General features: G+C 31.7%; 1 protein-coding gene across 3 annotated transcripts in view; it reads left to right on the top strand.

Moving 5' to 3' along the window:
- Nucleotides 1–18,872, top strand: part of LOC142326338 (putative E3 ubiquitin-protein ligase RNF144A) — a 416,013-nt gene that overhangs the window by 95,838 nt on the left and 301,303 nt on the right. Inside the window, exon 1 of one of the 3 annotated variants that reach the window (XM_075368752.1) lies at nucleotides 4,596–4,983. The exons of 1 other annotated variant lie outside the window; for it this stretch is intronic. The gene's annotated coding sequence lies outside the window, so the exon portion shown is untranslated. Of the gene's footprint in view, nucleotides 1–4,595; nucleotides 4,984–9,968; nucleotides 10,047–18,872 lie in introns of those variants that run through there. One more of the 3 variants, XM_075368755.1, reaches the window with a different exon arrangement.

Below are 18,872 nucleotides of genomic sequence, written 5' to 3'. Positions count from 1 at the left end.
AAAAAACGCCGAAGTTAGCAAAATTAGAAAAAAAAAACAAATTTCAAAAAGAAAATATATGGAAACGTTAGAAAATTTATTAAGAATCAGATTTTTAATGGTGGCGTTAAATTTTACTTTCATAATAAAAAGATTTTAATGAACATTTTTATCAAACGTTTCTCTTTCTCTATTTTTTGACGACTTGGAAAACACGTACGATTACAATTTTTTTCATCTCTCACCAAATTTTTCTGTAACATTTAATATAATAGATCCCTGCAAACACATCTCATGACTGTAAATTACTCACTTCCTTAGAAATTTATGAAGCCAAACGGAAGCCTATACACGCATGTGTAAATCGATTAAGAAACATTTATAAAAGTCTTAATTTTTTTTATTGTTTGTTCTTTTTCACAACATTTTCACTGGTATTTACGATTTTATTTTTTATGTTAAAAACAAGCGAGGTGAAATGTTTTTAGTTTCAGAATTACTAAGTTATCTCCCCTCACTTAATTATTCGATTCTTTCGAAAATTCAATAAACATTTTATTTTGATCGAACGTTATCCACTAATATATATATATATATATATCATGTCAGGTAAATAGATAGTTCTGCTTATCCGTAGATGAATAAAGTAATTGCTCCATCATTTTCTTGGATGGATCAAGGAAAAGTGTGATAAAACGGCATAACAAAACATTAATTATAAATAAAAAAAAAGGAAGTGGGTTAAAGTCCATACAAATATTTCAAAATGTAAATAGACGAGGTAATAGTGAATTAAATGTATGTAGATACTAAATATTAATACGGTATTAAATACAAATAAAAATCACTACAAAATAATTCTATTCAGAACGCTAGGTACACGTTAAATATAGATGCAGAAAATTTAGGGGTTTTTTTTTTATTATTAATTTATCTTTTATATTGTTATTATTTAAAATCTCATTTACAGAATAATATTTTATAAAAGAAAGTTTTTAGTTTTTGAAAAATAATTTTTTTTAAATTTTATCTTAAATAAATGGTGGGAAAATCTTCAAGTATACGGGTCAGAAATTTATTAAAATTTTCAGCGGAAGTTTAATGAAGCTCTTTTCATCGAGCGAAGTGATGTGTTGAGTTAACCGAAAACAGTTCTCTTGCCCAAATCCACCGGGTTGGTCTAGTGGTGAACGGGTCTTTCCTAATCAGCTGATTTGAAAGTCGAAAGTTCCAGCGTTCAATTCCTAGTAAAGGCATTTACTTTTATATGGATTTAAATGCTACATCGTGGCAATTAACCACACATCTCAGGAATGGTCGAACTGAGATTGTACAAGACTACACTTCATTTATACTCATACATATCATCCTCTGAAGTAATACCTGAACGGTAATTCCCGGAGGTTAAACAGGAAAAGAAAGAAGTGCTCCTGCTCGGTTTGATAGAGGTGGATGTTGTATTTTTTCTTCATTTATTGTTAAGACGACCAAAGATGGTAAATTATGAATGTAAATAAATTAATAATGATTATATTTATCATTAACATCGATTATATTATCATCAAACATCGGGGTCTGACGCCGATTTTAGTATCTTGAAAACTTGTTCTGACATTTTGAGGGTGATGTTATTATACTTTATACGGTAATACGAGGGTTATTTTTTTTCAAGGTCCGATCGGTCACGAAATAAAAACCCGCGCAAAAATCGGATGGACCTTTGCAAAAGTGCATGCGGTAATTCGATTTCTTCAGGCTGAGGGGTATAATGCAGCTGAAATTCATCGACGAATAAGTAATGTGTTCGGTGAAACTTCAATGAGTGACAGCAAAGTGCGACAATGGTGCAGGAACTTTAAAGCAGGACGTACAGATGTTCATGGTGCAGGCGGTCAGGGAAGGAAGCGAGTGTCAACCGATGATCTCTTTGAGCGAATGGATGAGGCGATTCGAGAAAATCGTCGGTTCACAATTTCTGTATCGAGTGATTCGTTTCCTGAAATTTCAACGTCAGCTCTCTACACCATTGTGAGTGAGAGACTTCAGTACCGCAAACTGTGTCCGAGATGGGATCCCAAGATGCTGTCCGACCATCACAAAATAATGAGAATGGACGCCTCTCTAACGTTTCTCCAGCGCTACCACAATGAAGGAGAAGATTTTTTGAACAAAATTGTCACAGCGGATGAGACACGGGTCCATTTCGAAACTGAAGAAACAAAAGAACAATCCAAACAGCGGATGCATTCTCATTCTCCCAGTAAACCGAAGAAGTTCAGCGAAACTTCTCCAACAGAAAGCGTATGGCTACTGTGTTCTGGGACCGGACTGAAGTTCTCTTGGTAGAATTCATGGAACGTGGCACGACCATCACTGCAGCCTCATACTGCGTGACTCTTCAACGTCTACGAAGTGCGATTCAGAATAAGCGGAGAGGAACGTTGTCATCAGGCATTGTCTTTCTCCATGACAATACTCGGCCGCACACTACAGCTGTAACAAAGAAGTTCCTGCAGCGTATTCGTCGGTAAGTGTTTGATCACCCACCATACAGCCCGGATTTGGCTCCATCCGATTTTCACCTCTTTGCTCACATGAAACGCCGGCTAGGAGGACAACATTTTGGCATAGACATCGAGCTGCAGACCAGCGTAGAAACACGGCTGAAAACACAGCCGGCTCCGTTTTATGACGAGGGTATTGGAAAGTTGGTACCACGCTACGACAAATGTCTAAGTCGGAGTGGCGATTATGTAGAGAAATAGCGTAAGTACTCGTTACAAATAATTTTTTTTTTATTTTCACTGTGGTTTTAATTTCGTGACCGATCGGACTTTGAAAAAAAATAACCCTCGTATGTTAATTACTAAAAAAAAATATTTAATCATTTATTAAGACGCATTGAAACGAAACTGGTGCGGTTTGAATTTGTTTCAAAAGAAACAGAAATCTGATTATCCGTCAAGAATGTTTCATTATTAAACGCTTAGAAAATTTCACGCTCCCGGCAATAGAAATAATATCTTTTCTATTAATGGGAATTCTCTCCGCGAGATTAGTTATGTTACATCTATCTGAGAAGTACGGTATACCGGTTTTAGCAGTAGTTAAAATTTTGATGGTATAAAATGAAAGTAATAGAAGCTCTATTTAAATCGATGTACGTCGCTTTAGATTGTACGATCGTGAGGTATAAAAAATAAAAAAAATATAAACCTATATACATTTTAAGGTGGATTTAATGTTTTCGGTTGTATAGAACTTCAAAACGTTGACAGAAGTCTTCGGGTGATCATTTTTTTTTATCCATTGCAATATTCTTTTTTGTAATTGTGACCCTGAACGTCCTCAACTAAAATATCTCTTACATTGGAATATGATGGACAATCGAACTAGTACACAACAGAAAAATATATAGTAATCTTTATCTTAATTTAGACGAAGTTAGCGAACGTAACTTACGTGTGGTTACGTTATATTGATATAGTGAGCGATACGTCATTACACGGAATCAACATAATGTAATCAAACATTACCTACGCTCGATAACCTCCTCTGATTAACGTTAAAAATAAAAATGATATACAATTAGTTATACGTATAGGTGATTTTGTTTTTATATATGCGAACAATTGGATTTCAGTAGAGGTTCCGTATAACCGATAAGTACCGATATTCTTTTTTTGTACATCCTGTAAATCCAAATTACTTTTTCAGATCTTTTTTTATTTTTACCTTATTGCCTATCATACAAAAGAATATTCTTTCCGGTACAATAATTGCTAGCGATTGCTGAAAGACAATAATTGTTTGCAACACGAAGGCTACCGACAATTAGCGATGAACCACAGATATAATTTCATACATCCGGACGCGGGCGTTCATACACAGACAACCGAGCGTGCGTAGCGAGAAGTGCGTTCAAACGTTCCTCGGTAGGAAATTGTAAGCACAACTTGCACGGGCGTCTTGCAGAGTTCTTTTTCAAAAGAAAATACAGGGACTAAAAGACCCGAGTACATGATTTACTGTATCCTGACTATATGATGGAGTTGCCCGACAACGCTTCTGCCGTTACAGATTCTGAGGAAGAATAATGAGGTAATTTCATTGTTCCGACTGTTGAAACTTGTATCTTTATTAATTATATAACATATTCGTAATTACATATGCGTAATGTAATTGTATTACATTTAAAGTTTATTTTTCAACATATTTCAATTTGAAAAAGATTAAGGTTGAAGACGTTCAGGCTCACAATTACCTTCTTTTTTTTTATTAACTTTAAAAACCAAGAAAATAAAATTCTAATTATAGTAAAACAACTGATTTTGCTTAAATATTCAACTTCGTTATTATGTATTCATAAAGATTATTTTTGATAAAATGGTTTTCATAATTTTTTTTATATGATAATAATTTAAAAACGTGCTATTTTTATTTTTCTTTAATGGAAACGTTGAAAGATAGTTATTTACTGCGGTAAAAAAGTTTAAAAATAAAATCTTCTCGATTTATTAATTTTAGTGTAAAATATGTTTCGGTTGTTGGTACCACTGTTGTAACTAGCGCTCGTGTCGCAGTGCGCTTCAACTCTCTCAAGTCGAACCGTTCTCTTGTCAGTTTTAACACGTAATCAGCTGTCGTCGTTCATCGTTCGCCGTGCTCCTTTCTATCTTGCGTTAATTTTTATTAATTTTTTTCATTTAGCGGTACGTGTTTCGTTAATTAAATACCGTCATGATTAAGTGTATTAAGTTTTGTGTTATTGAAATTTCGTTAGTGAAGTTTTCTTTATCTATTGGTGAAAAGTAATTTGATTACGGGTATTTTTTTTGTGATTTATTGTTATTATTGTAGGTTATTAAAAACCCTCGAACAAGTAAAAGAGTTAAATATTTGATTCGTTGACATTTATTAATCGTTCTATTTATTTTCAGTTATATTATAAAATTACTTCATATCAGTAGTATTTGTTCACATTTATTTACGATATGCCCAAAGGTAAGATCGGTTTTTTTATCAATTTTAGTATTTATTTTATTATTTTAAATTACCCATTATTGTTTACATATCTTAATTTTCAGCATATGTATGTATATATATTTTATAATATTTAAATATTTTGTGAAATGCACAGTTATTTTATTATTTTTATTTGTAATGGAATTTAATGATTTGCGTAGTTGTGATATGATACAATTACTAATTAATCGGGTCAAAAGTCAAAATGTTTTCTCTAATCTGGTAATTGCCTTGTCGTGGGTCTAGATGTAATTTTATTCGTAAGGGGATTATATTTTATTTATATTTTTAATTACAATTATAAACCGCAAACAAAAATTGAAAATTGTAGTATTAATCCGAATTATTTCGATAAAAAATGTATTATAATTAAATTGATTAAAGCCTATTAATAAGTAATTAAATTTTAATCGTGGTCGTCACATTATTTTATTTATTTTACCGTTGTACTGTAACCGTCGTCTGCTTTGAAAATAAAGGATACCGCTTGCGGGAATTTTATATTTGCTGGAGCGAGCAACACCCTAACCAAGATTTCTCGTTACTTTCTTCAAGGACTAGTGAAATGATGTAAAAATGCATTGTATTTGCATTTCTATATCCTTTATATTCTGCACCGATTCTTTACGTCTGAGTATATATATACATACATATAAAAAAACTTCGCTTTTGATATTTGCCTTATGTATTCTGTACTTTCTCTCCACCTACATTTTTACCAACTTCATTTTATTTCATAAATTAATTAAATCTGAGTACCTTGACGTGAACGAACCGTCAATCTAGTCCTAAAATCTGTTCGAACGCATTTTTATCGTTTTTAGTAGACACTTGAGTTCGTGTCTAATGTAACAAACCGGTTACAGTTATTGAACACGTTAAAGATGGCCAAGTTTTTCCAAAATACGAATATTTTTACTACACAAATTATCCTTTTTTGTACTAAGTTATTACCAGAGAAATTATTTTATAAAATCTGATGTGGACACGACATGATTTTCTTGTACGCTTATTAAATTACATATGTACATTTTTGAAAGTGAAGTATATAAAATTTTATTTCGATAATAACTTCTGATATTTTTTCATTAATTTTTTAATTGTTATTATTGAATATTATTTATTTTATTTTTTATTTTTACAATCGGAGGTTAATAATTTTTAATAAATCAAAATATTTAAATTAAAGAAAAAAATTTAAAAAAAATGAAGTCGTATTCGAACCGATGTGCCTTCCCCATATAAGATATATGATATACCACTAATGATATATCGTTGAAAAGCTCTCAATGAGGGCTTATTACTGCAGTTAAGAAAAATTCCAAAATCCAATTTTTTTTTGGATTTTGGGCACTTTTGATCAAATTGATCTCAATCAAAAGGGAAGGTTTTTTGCAACTAGATGATGTTACGTCCTAAATCCCAAAATTTCAACATTCTGCTAATCGTTTTTGAGGTATGCGAGATACATACGTACGTACAGACGTCACGCCGAAACTAGTCAAAATGGCTATTTCCGATGAAATCAGGAAACCGAAATTTTTCGCGATCACAATACTTCCTTTACTTCGTACAAGGAAGTAAAAATCGTTTTGCGTTTTAAAAAACTTTTTTATTTTATGGTAAACATAAAATAAGGTTAGATTATTAACACGATTCGCCGTCATATAAGTTGTTAATTGCCCAACTTAGCAATAGCGCGCCGAAAGAAAAGGAAGTAGCTATAAGTTTATTTTCTTTTACTATTGAAAGAAAAGGTTCATCTCCATTTAATTACATTGCAAATATATATATATATATATTTGTAATGTGTATGGATATAAGTAAAACCATTTGTGTACTATTTTTTTTTATTAGTTGTAATAAAAAATCATTTTTTTAATGTCAATTCATAACATTAATCATTGTAATTAATCATTGTATTAATCATAACAAGTTAATCGTTGTAAAATGGCTGATTTTATTGTATTTAGTGCGCTGCATAATATATCTTTCCCATAAAGAGTTTAAAATCTTTATAATAGCTGTAAAAAATCGGTAGTGGTCGTATTTCCTCATCCTCATCCCCCAAGGCGTTTTACAACGGTTACGTGAAAAAAAACCAAAAAAAGAAACCGGAATTGTGGCGAGACAACTCATGGTTCCTTCCATGGAAGTTTTCAGTAGTCATTTGTAACTTGTTTTAAGAACTAAAAAAACCTTTATTAATAAAATTAAGTAAGGTTTTTAGATAAAAACTAAAATTTTAAAATTGGATGTTTCTGGATTATATAATGGAAAATTTTCAAAATCAAAACTTTTTATAAATGTAAACATATGTATTACGGAATTTCATCTTTAAAAGATGTGAAAAATAAGTCATAAGATGAGGAAATTTGAAATTATAAACTGTTGGAGACCAGCTTTCTGATATATATCGACGCAGTAATGTTTGTCATTAATCTTGTACGATTCAGAATAGCAGCTCCGTGTAAGTGATATGTTCTGTTTATGGTTAACGGATGATTACAGTAATTACGATATAAGTGTATTAATTTAAGTTTTTAAATCGTATTTATTCGATAAACTTCAGTGCCGATGGATATTATTTTCTAAGTACGCGGTCGGATTAAGCCTATTATTATTTTAATTATCTATCCGGTAAACATATTCTGAAGATTACAAAGACCGGTGTAAAGTTAAATGTATGAATTGAGCCGTAAGAAAACCAGTCTTAATTCCTCTTATTTATGTTAATTTATTTAAATGAATTAAAACTATTAGCGATAAGTAATTAAATATGTGTACATATATAATTTTATATATATATAGATAGATAGGTAGATATAGATATAGATTTTTGTAATAGGCTTCTGTAAGAAAATCTTTTGATCGAAAACTACTACTAATGGTGTGCACAACTTTCACTCGATTAATTACTTATAATTTACACTTGCTCAGGAAAGCTCGTAAACGAAGAGCCTGTAATTTACTATACGTATTATCGAGAATATGTATTTGAATTTACTTTATTATCACGATGAAATTTAAAAAAATGTTCAACTAAAATTTGCGAGCGGGTTATACAATAATAAAGAAAAAGAAAATTTATATGACGTGTTGTAATGTTTTATCGTAATACTTATTTTCAAAGTTGGTAGATGGATATCCAATCTCGTCAAAATCTTTCGGCTAATTTTTTAATAGATTTAAAAACTAGAAAAAAACCTATTTTCAGTTTCGAGTTAACAATGTTTTAGCGTATTAGTAACATAAACCGGGTCACTTCTCACGTTACTTTGTAAGCCAGACGTAGGATATTGTTACTTACTGAGATTAGCTGTTGGCGCAGATAAAAAAACTATTTCGGCAATGATTTTTATCTTGATGTAGTCACCTAAATTTTCTTTAAAATTATTACTTCCTTGTACGAGTAAAGCGTTATTTATATTGTGATCGCGAAAAATTTCGGTTTTCATATTTCAACGGAAATATTCATTTTGACCACTCCTGAATCCATTTTTAATAGTTTCGGCTTGTCGTCTGTATGTACATATGTATCACGCTTAACTCAAAAACGATTAGCCGTAGGATGTTGAAATTTTGGTTTTTAGGATTGTTGTAACATCTAGTTGTGCACCTCCCCTTTTGATTGCAATCGACTAAACCAAAAGTGTCCAAAAAACCTAAAATAAAAAAAAGTTTGGATTTTAGACGTTTTTTTAATTGCAGTAATAAGCCCTCATCGAGAGCTTTTCAACATTGGTTCCACAGTTATAGCGTAATAAAATCTTAATCGATCCGAATCAGCCTTCTTTTTTTAACATTTTTTTATTTAAATATATGTACTTATTAATAATTATTAACCTTCATTGTAAAAAAAAATTTACGATGAAAAAAAAAATCAGACGTTAATAATGAAATAAAATTTTATGTATTTTTCATTTAAAAAAAAAAAATGTGTAAATTAATTTAATATGCGTACAAAGGATGCCAGAAAAGTAACAGATACTGAATTCGACTTAATAACAATTTTTTCTCCATCTACGTTCACTCCTTACTGGACGATTTTGGTTTATTTTATTTTTTAGAGGAAATGAAGTGAAGAATTAAAAAAAAGTCTGATGTGGTCAACACTTGACTTCCGTGTACGCCTATAAATTACGTTTACACATTTTTTTAAAACGAAAAGTACATAAAATTTTATTTCATTAAAAACTTCAGATATTTTTTCGTTTTTTTTAATTTTTTTATTGAATTATTATTCATCGTAAAAAGTTGTTTACAATGAGAGATTAATAATTAGCAACAAATCAATACATTTAAATAAAAAAATAAAAAAAATTAGAAATAAAAGAGATGAAGTCTGATTCGAACCGATGTGCCTTCCCCGATGATTCCAAATATTTCATTGATTAAAATTTTATTTAGCTACAACTGTGGAACCAATGTTAAAAGCTCTCGATGAGGGTTTATTACTGCAGTTAAGAAAAAGTCGAAAATCTAAAAAGGTTTGGATTTTGGGCTTTTTTGGTTCATTTCATTGCAATCTAAAGGGGAGGTGCGCAATTAGATGTTAAAGCAGTCTTAAATCCAAAATTTCAACATCCTACGGTTAATCGTTTTTGAGTTTTTTTCGAGATCATAATACTTCCTTTACTTTGTACAAGGAAGTAAAAATATGCAGTCTACTTTTAATCGTAAGTTCGAAGATTGTTTTGTATCTTCATTGTCATCGATTTCTTGTTGCGTAATGATAAAATAGCATGATGTCATTCCGACATTCACGGGAAAATATTTGGAAAATTCGAGAGTAAAAAGAATAATACATTCCACATTCCGAAAGTCTTACTCTTTAATTAGACTGTTTTTCTACACTTCGCTTATTATTTTACGTCTTTTTTTTCTGAACGGGTTGTTTTTTTACATAGAGCTGCTTTATTTTTTTGCAGGTTTAGATTTCATACGAAAGTAACCTATTGATTGTAATGGGTACCATTATCAACTTCCGGAAAATTCCGACATATCTTCTCGTTTCACATCCCTCAGGCCCCAAAACCACCGTCAGTTGAAAAGTTTACGTATACATTTATATATAAAAATATTAAAAATATTAATATTTTAATTTTAATATTAAAAATATTTATATATAAAAATGTTAAGTTCGTTTGTGTACGGCTTCAAAAACTCAAAATGTCTGCACCGATTGAGCTCAAATTTTAGCACGATATATAACCCGCATCAAAGATTGTTTTCATCTATTTTTAATAAATCTATCTATCTATTTTTAATTTGTACATTTTTAATTTGGAAATGTAAAAAGGAAAACCAATCAGATCAATGCAAGATGGCCGCTGTCAAACACAACGACCAAATTTCTTTAAATTATATTTAACAGCTAAAACATCTGTATTTTATTAAAAAAAAAAACCCCACAACAAAAAGAAAAGCCACCAAGAAGGATGACTTACAGGAAATAAATTAAAACACCCAACTTTCTTATAGCCCAGATAGACTTAAGACTATGCAAACAAAAAAAGTCGAAATAACCAAATACACAGAAAATAATATCCCTACATAATGACCAAAAAATCCTTTGTTAGGTTACTTTTTTACATATATATATGACCAAACAATCGTTTTTTGGTCATTAGCGTTCTTTGCTATGTAAAAGCAAAGAACAAAATTCACAAATAATAACACTGAAACGACACAACTAAGTATTAGTTTTTTTTTTGTTTTTTCTAACCTCCGAAAGCACCGTTATCATCATCTGAAGCATTGCTTCAGATGATGATAACGGCAATGATGAGGCCGGCAAACATATTCGTTAAGAGCCGAATAAAAACACGACTTACCAATATAGCGTTGTGTGCCAAACCAATTTTATACGGACTATAATTACTTTTAATACGCGAAACCCTTTGCAATGATTGAGCATTAACTTAAAGCTCTTCAAAAATTATTCCTTTTGAACTAAGCCACATTTTGATATCATTGTTTTTCTATAACACGGCTGGAATTCTTTTCGTTTAATGATAAGAAGCGCGTTGTCGAAGACAATAACCGAATTCTCTTCGAAAGGACATAATACACCGCTAAACTACTTCTAAATAATTCAAATTCGTGTAATTTTTTTACGAATCGCGTTTTTATCAAAATCTCACCTTTTTCTCAATTGACCTGCGGCGTTTTCTTTGGAGACCGTAATTCATTAGTAGATTCATACTCAAGAATCACGTTGTACACTGAAGCAGCACAACTTCTACTTACGTTAGCAGTTTATTAACATCTGAAATCAACGCCGTTTGATTATTCTGTAATTTGTAAGCATTACTCTGCTTTTGTAAGCATTTAAAATGATGTGTTTTTTCGCACGACTTAAGGGCTTTTTTTCGCAGCCCACAAATCTTTATATATAAAAATGTTAAGTTCGTTTGTGTACGCTTCAAAAATTCAGAATGTTCTACACCGATTGAGCTCAAATTTTAGCACGATATATAACCCGCATCAAAGATTGTTTTTATCTATTTTTCGCATCAGTCACATACCCGGGACCGCGACAAAACTGTTTTTTTTAACGGTCAGCTGTGTACCAGTGACCGCGCCATCTGCCGGAAGCGAGAGGAACACTCGCCATACTAGCTAACGACAACCGCAGTCACATGTGAAACAAACCTTGTTCCCAATTACATTGTTTATTAACAAAAAAAAAAGTATCCACTTCATCTGATTCAGATTATTATACAATCTGAATTAAATATTCACTTTAATCGAGGTACTTTTGTGTGATCGTGTCGTGATTGAGCTGCGCCTTTCACCAAGCTCTGAATTTATTAGAAAACGACCAACAGTGGGATATGTGTATTAATGACGCGTGCAACACTGCACATCCAAACCAAATTCGCGCATTATTCGCAATTATATTGACCGCTTGCTTCCCTTCATCTCCCACAGAGTTATGGGAAAGATATCGATCGCATATGGCTGAGGATATTTTGGATAGAGTACGCCTAGAAAATACCAATATGACCATGGAATTTACAGAAGGCATTTACAACGAAGCATTGATAAATATTGAAGACAAGTGCTTAGCTATTGCAAATAAAGTTCTAAATCAATCGGGAATGCCAGCACCCACCCGAGCTGCGATTGCTTCATTTGATGTGGATTTACGCTATGAACAGATTTACAACATTGGTGATCTTCAGTCATATGTCCGATCAAACATTCCCAAATTAACGCGTGAACAGAAAGGCATTTATGATCGAATAATGCAAATGATAAATGACGGAGTTGGGGGACCTTCTTCTTGGATGCGGCAGGAGGAACTGGGAAAACATTCCTCATTAGATTGATTCTAGCAACGGTTTGATCAAAAAATGACAATTATCCTGTTGCGGAATATTAATCAGCCAAAACTCTGCAACGGCACGCGACTTGCAGTTAAGAAATTGATGAATAACGTAGTGGAAGCGACGATTTTAACGGAGCCTTTCAAAGGTGAAGATGGCCTCATTCCTCGAATACCCATTATCCCGACCGAGACACCATTTTAATTTAAAAGATTGCAATTCCCTATTCGATTGGCATTTGCAATCACAATCGATAAAGCTCAAGGTCAATCTTTAGAATTGTGTAGTTTAGATTTAGATGCGGATTGCTTCTCACATGGGCAACTGTATGTTGCGTGTTCCCAAGTCGGCAAACCAGATAGCCTTTATATCTAGGCAGACAGTGGAAAAACAAAAAATATTTTATATCCACAAGTATTGCAAAATTAAACTTCTATGAAACGTATGCTTTGTTTTGTTTCTCATTTCTCATCCATGCAACCACAATGTGCCATAGCGAAGCGTGGCGGGTAGAGCTAGTGTATATATATATATATATATATATATAAATAATCTATTTCACTTTGTTGTGGGCACTATAACTGCCGTAATTTTGCACCAATCACTTTCAAATTGATAAATAAAATATAACAACCCAAATTCTCGGTCGAGTTCGTTAACGGCCAAAATCGGACTGTGGGGGTGCAAATGGGATGCCCTTTTCGAAAAAAAAACAAAATATCGTTATAACTTTCTTATTAAGTAAAATATTGAATTCGTTTAAAGTTCCTACGACTTTTTGGATAAGGGTCTAAAACGTATGTAAGTAAAGTTTTTTGATATCATCAACCGTTGCCTGAGGGTGTGGAAAAATGGAGTTTGAAGGAAAAAAAATCATATCTCCCTTAATAGACACAGCACTGCATCGGTTTAAAGTGGTCATTAATCCTCTAAACATTACCTAAAACTTTTGTCTTTGATATACCAACTGTTACGGCAAGGGATGACTAAAACCAAAACCAACAAAAAAAAACACAAAAAACAAAATATCGCTATAACGTTTTTATTAAGTAAAATATCGAATTCAATTAAAGTTCTTATTATTCTTTGGATAAGGTTCTAAAACTTTCTAAGTAAAGCTTTTTGATACAACAAATCATTGGCCCAGGGGGTGGAAAAATGGGGTTTTGAAGACAAAAAACCTTACCTCCCTTAATAGGCACAGTATCAAATCGGTTTCAAGTGGTCGTTAGTCCACTAAACATTACCTAAAACTTCTTTCTGAAACAATTTTTTATATAACCAACCGTTATTATAAGGGATGACCAAACTGCTGCTGGTATTGTAAGATGGGGCTTGTCTATGCTGAACACGTGAAACTTTTTTCACATGCAACCGTTGACGTATTAAGTAAATTTGAAGTTTTTCTTAACTTTAAGGTGGTAATATTTTTTATCCACTACCTAGCAACGATGAATTTTTTTTTTTAAATTTAATTATATTGATTTATTAATAATTATTAACCTCTGATTGAAAAAACAGTTTTACAATAAATAATAATTTAATAACAATAAAAAAAATAAAAAAATGAAAAACTCAGAAGTTATTATTGAAATAAAATTTTATGTTCTTTTCATTTTAAAAATAAAGGAAATGAAGTCTGATTCGAACCGATGTACCTTCCCCTTGTAAGAACCAAATATTTCATTAATTACAATTTTATTTGGCTATAACTCTGGAACCAATGAAATAAGTACCAATTATGATATATCATTGAAAATCTCTTAATGAGAGCTTATTACTGCAGTTAAAAAAAACTCCAAATTCCAGATGTTTTGGATTTTGGGCTTTTTTTCACACTTTCAGTCAAATCGATTGCAATCAAAAGGGGAGGTGTACAGTAAGATGTTACGACAGTCCTAAATCCAAAATTTCAACATTCCACGCCTAATCGTTTTTGAGTTATGCGAGTTATATACGCACATACGTATGTACAGACGTCACCCCGAAAATAGTCAAAATGGATTCAAGGATGGTCAAATGGAAGTTTCCGTTGAAATCCAACAACCGAAATTTTTCGCGATCACAATACTTCCGTTACTTCGTACAAGGATGTAAAAATCAAAATTTATAAATAACGGTTAATTATTTTAAGTGGTCCCAAATTATTTTTATTGTTAATTGGTCCTTGATCATGAAGGTAATTTCGCAGATCTTGAAGGTGGCAGCCTTAATTGGTAACCCACAGGTTTGGTTTAGCGGTTAACTCGTCATTGCAAATCAGCTGATTTCGAAGTCGGGAGTTGTAAGATTCAAATTCTAGCTGACAATAATTACCTTTTTACGGATTTGGATACTAAATATTGGATAGCAGTGTTTTTTGGTGGTTGGGATTCAATGACCACACATCTCAGTAATGGTCAACCTCAGACTGTACAAGATTCCACTTCATTTTCATTCATACATATCATCCTCATTCATCCTCTGAAGTAATACCTTACGGTAGTTCAGAAGGCTAAACAGATAAAAAATAATAACATTGAAGTAAAAGGTTATATATATATATATATATATATTTATTTTTTATATTATAATGTCGACATATTACAAAATATAATTATAAATTAGTGTTCCGGTTTAAAGTAATAAAAAAATATTATTACCATTTACTACTTAAAAATGAAATTATCTATTTAAAAATTAAAGAGATAAAACATTTCATTTAATAGAACGTAATTATAAAAGTGCATATCATATAAAAAAAAAAAAATAAATATGAATAATACACGTGTAAATGAAACGATTATAATAAATAATAATATGAAAAACAAGTTTAAATTTAATACGATTAGAATAGGGCAGTTTACGCTTTAATATTAACGCATCACTTTTTATTTAAATAACTTGAAAATAATGACGTGATATTTAATAATTAAAAGCTCCGATGTTTAATATAAACGAAGTCATGGTTTTAAATGGACTTTTATTCAAAATCAGTAAATGATCTTTCATAGTTAAAAATAAATTATTTGTTTTTATTTTTATGTAAAATATGTATTTTTCAAAGCGAATGAATTGTCCAGTTGTAAGGGGTTGTAAACGGTAAAACCCTCCAAATTACAAAATAGTTTATTTCATTATGGTTTTGGACATTCTAGTGTTTTAGGTAGATTTCATTAGAAAGCTACTTATTGTAATAGGTATCATGGACTCGATTTATAAAACATTTCGGCATATCTTATCGTTTCACCACCCAAGATCCCAAAACCACCGTCAGTTCAAACGTTTTTATATATATATACATTTCACATTCTTGTGGACACGATAACTACCGTAACTTTGCGCCAATCAAAGTGATACATAAAATATAACGACCAAAATCGAATCGGTTTAAAGTGGTCGTTACGCCTCTAAACATTACCTAAAACTTTTGTCTGAAACAATTTTAGATATGACCAACTCTTACGGCAAGGGATGACCAAAATGTTTTGGAATTTAAATTTTTTTCACACGCAACCATTGTCGTATTGATTAAATTTAAAGTTTTTCTTCCTTTTAATGTGGAAATCTTTTTTATCCGGTGAAATCTACCTCCGCCTTCCGGCGTGCCGAAAGGAATTTTTTAAATGCGTACCTTAAAAAACGTATTAAAATTCACGGAGTTCGTTAGAAATCCGTCGGTAAAAGGCGACGAAGTCAACCAACTACGTTTACAGTTCTAAACATGACTTAACGTAACGGTGAAATGAAAATGAGGAAAAAATAAGCGTGAAAACATTATATTTTAGTTCAATTAGATTAGTAGTAAAGAATACTTTCAAAAAATATCTTGAATTTTGTTAGACAACGTTTTTTTCCCCCATTTAATGAACCGCGAGATCGATTATATCATTTTATTCATTTTTTAATGTACCTTTATCAATCGCGCCGCTAGGTAGCAGTACTTGATAGTACTAGGTAGCATAAAAAAAAATCTTGATAGTGTACTTGAAAAATAAAATTTAAAAGAATATATACTACAACTTGTTTTAATATTGAAGAAGAAACAATTTTTTTAATCCCCATCAGTTATTAAAAAAAAAAAAATTAAAAATTAGTTTACAAGAGATTATACTACTTTTATTAAAAAAAGGAATAAATAAAACAGAAATAAATTCTTTTGGTAAAATCGAATTAACGATATAAACCGAAGGTTACACACAAAGTAATAAGTGCAATATTACATCACCAATCTTCGATTCGTAAAGCTCATTATACTAGTTTTATTAAAAAAGGAAAAATATGGTATGAAGTGAATGAAATGATATATCTATCGACAAAAAAAATTGTCCGTGAAATTCACGGCAATAAATTTTAATAATAAATCCATAAGATAACGATCAGTAATTCATAATCGGCTTGGTTGGCATTTCTCCCGCCAACACCCCATTCGGTCGCCCTAAAGCATAAGACCGAATGTCTGTGCCACAAACTGCAACTGCGCCTCGAACGGTTAGCGACCTGTATCCTAAATAGCTCCTAGAACTTACCTAACAGCGTGAGCGGACTAAGCGCGGTACCATACACCACCGGCTTACGTGACCCAACCGCTCACTTGTCATGCATTTGCTAAAACGGGTAGGCGCATCCCGTCAACTACTAAAAATGTATATGACATCCATAAATTAAAATTTATTTCATCTAGACAGTAATTCGCTGCCACGCCTGTCTCGTTGAATGCCAGCAAATACCTGTCGACCATATTAAAGCGCTCGGACTCTTAATTGACTAGTGGTCAGCCATATCTCTAGTTTATCTACCCGCAGCAGTGCGGTAGAAGTCTTTTCCCTTAGATAAATTTCTGATGTCGGTTGAACAAAGCAACCGCATCAAGGGACTCTCACACGGTCCGACAATGCGGCTCTCGCCACATTGACTAGCCGTTTGTGGTGGCCGATTTTCCCCTTAACTTTTAAGTTCCAGGGTGGCCCGGTCTCCGCCCCCCCCCCCTAAGTCAAACATCAGTCAAAGCAGTAAGCAGTCAAACATCAGGTGTTCATTTTATTGGACCTCCCCGCAGACGCACAGATCATCAGGTGCCAGGCGGAACCGAAAGAGATATCGGTTTAAATTAACACGGTTGGTGAGCACCTGGGCAACCGCAGCCCTTAAAAACTAACTTGAGGCATACCATCGCCCCACATACTGTATAAATTTATACAAGGATCTTCCCTTAATTGTGGTGTGCCATTCCAGCTGCCATGCACCCATCGCGAGGCTCTGCGGCCTCTTCCGCAGGCGGGAGATGGGCAACTTTTTAATTTTACAAAATTTGTTTTCATATTAAAATTGTTGAAAAAAAAATTATAAATAAGATTCGAATCCGTATAAATCAATTTATCGATTTTAAATTAAAATTATTTTTAATTAAAAACGAATATACGAGCAGTAGTAGTCCAGACGGTATTTGTTTTGGGTTGGACTTTTTCAATACGATCGCTAATTTTTGCTGTAATGTCTCCGGAATATCATCAGAAATGATTCTTTCGTTATGCGACAGTTGAAAAAGGTGTAAATGTTTTTTAAACAAAATTTAAAAAAACGCAAATATATCAATTTTTCTCCTATTTACCTAGATGAATCGGCCACTGTTCATTTTAGAGAAAAGATTGAGAGAGAAAAGATTTTTGTTATTAAATTTTACACACAATATCATCGGTTGCAAATTGAAAATACGTTATTATTGATGCAAAAATAGCAGTAACTGTCAAAAAAATTAAAAAAAAAAACAGATTTTTTGGAAATTTTTTTCGGGTACTTACGTACATCCTTCAGGTTTTCCCTCAAAGAACTTTATATTATAAAGCAATACGCCAAATTTCAACAAAATCGCCCTGACTGTTTTTTCACAATAATTTTGCAATCACGATTAAGTAAAAAAAAAAAAATTTTTCTAAATTGTATAGAGTGTAGAGCTTGAAATAAAGTCTCTAGATTCTTGAAAATTTAATCGCATATAAAAGAGCAAATTAAATAAAAGTAAATATTTTAGCGTGTGTTTACTAATTAAATATTTAAAAAAAAAAATTGTTTTACGAAAATTATTTAGATTGTAAGACCCTTTTACAAAAAACGGCGCTTTAAATAAACGTTTATCAATAATTTTACTGATAATAAATAATACAATAAACCGTTTTAAAGTTGTTATTAAATCCTTTTATAAATAATGTAATGATGATTATATTTATAATTATTTTTATAAATAATATAAAAGCGACAAGTTTGTAGGTTAATGAATGCACGGTAATTTTCCTTTCGTAGTTTTCTGGTCTCTTAACCTCGAACATAATTTACATTTTCTCGTCATCACTACTAACTATAACCGGTCGTGTGCCATATGCGATTCGAATGTCAATTATATATTAATCGTCTATCTTGAAAATAGACGCCTGTTAATGACAGATTAGTTTAAATTTATTTGGAATGTTAATTTATTTACGTTTACTCGGTTATGTTTAGTTTTGATTAATAGTAGTGCATACATGTATCTATTTATATAATAGAGCGTATATAATT

This window comes from Lycorma delicatula, chromosome 6 (genome assembly GCF_047948215.1).
Source record: "Lycorma delicatula isolate Av1 chromosome 6, ASM4794821v1, whole genome shotgun sequence".
Classification (NCBI taxonomy): Eukaryota; Metazoa; Arthropoda; class Insecta; order Hemiptera; family Fulgoridae; genus Lycorma; species Lycorma delicatula.
This window is presented reverse-complemented; position numbering and strand designations above follow the sequence as displayed.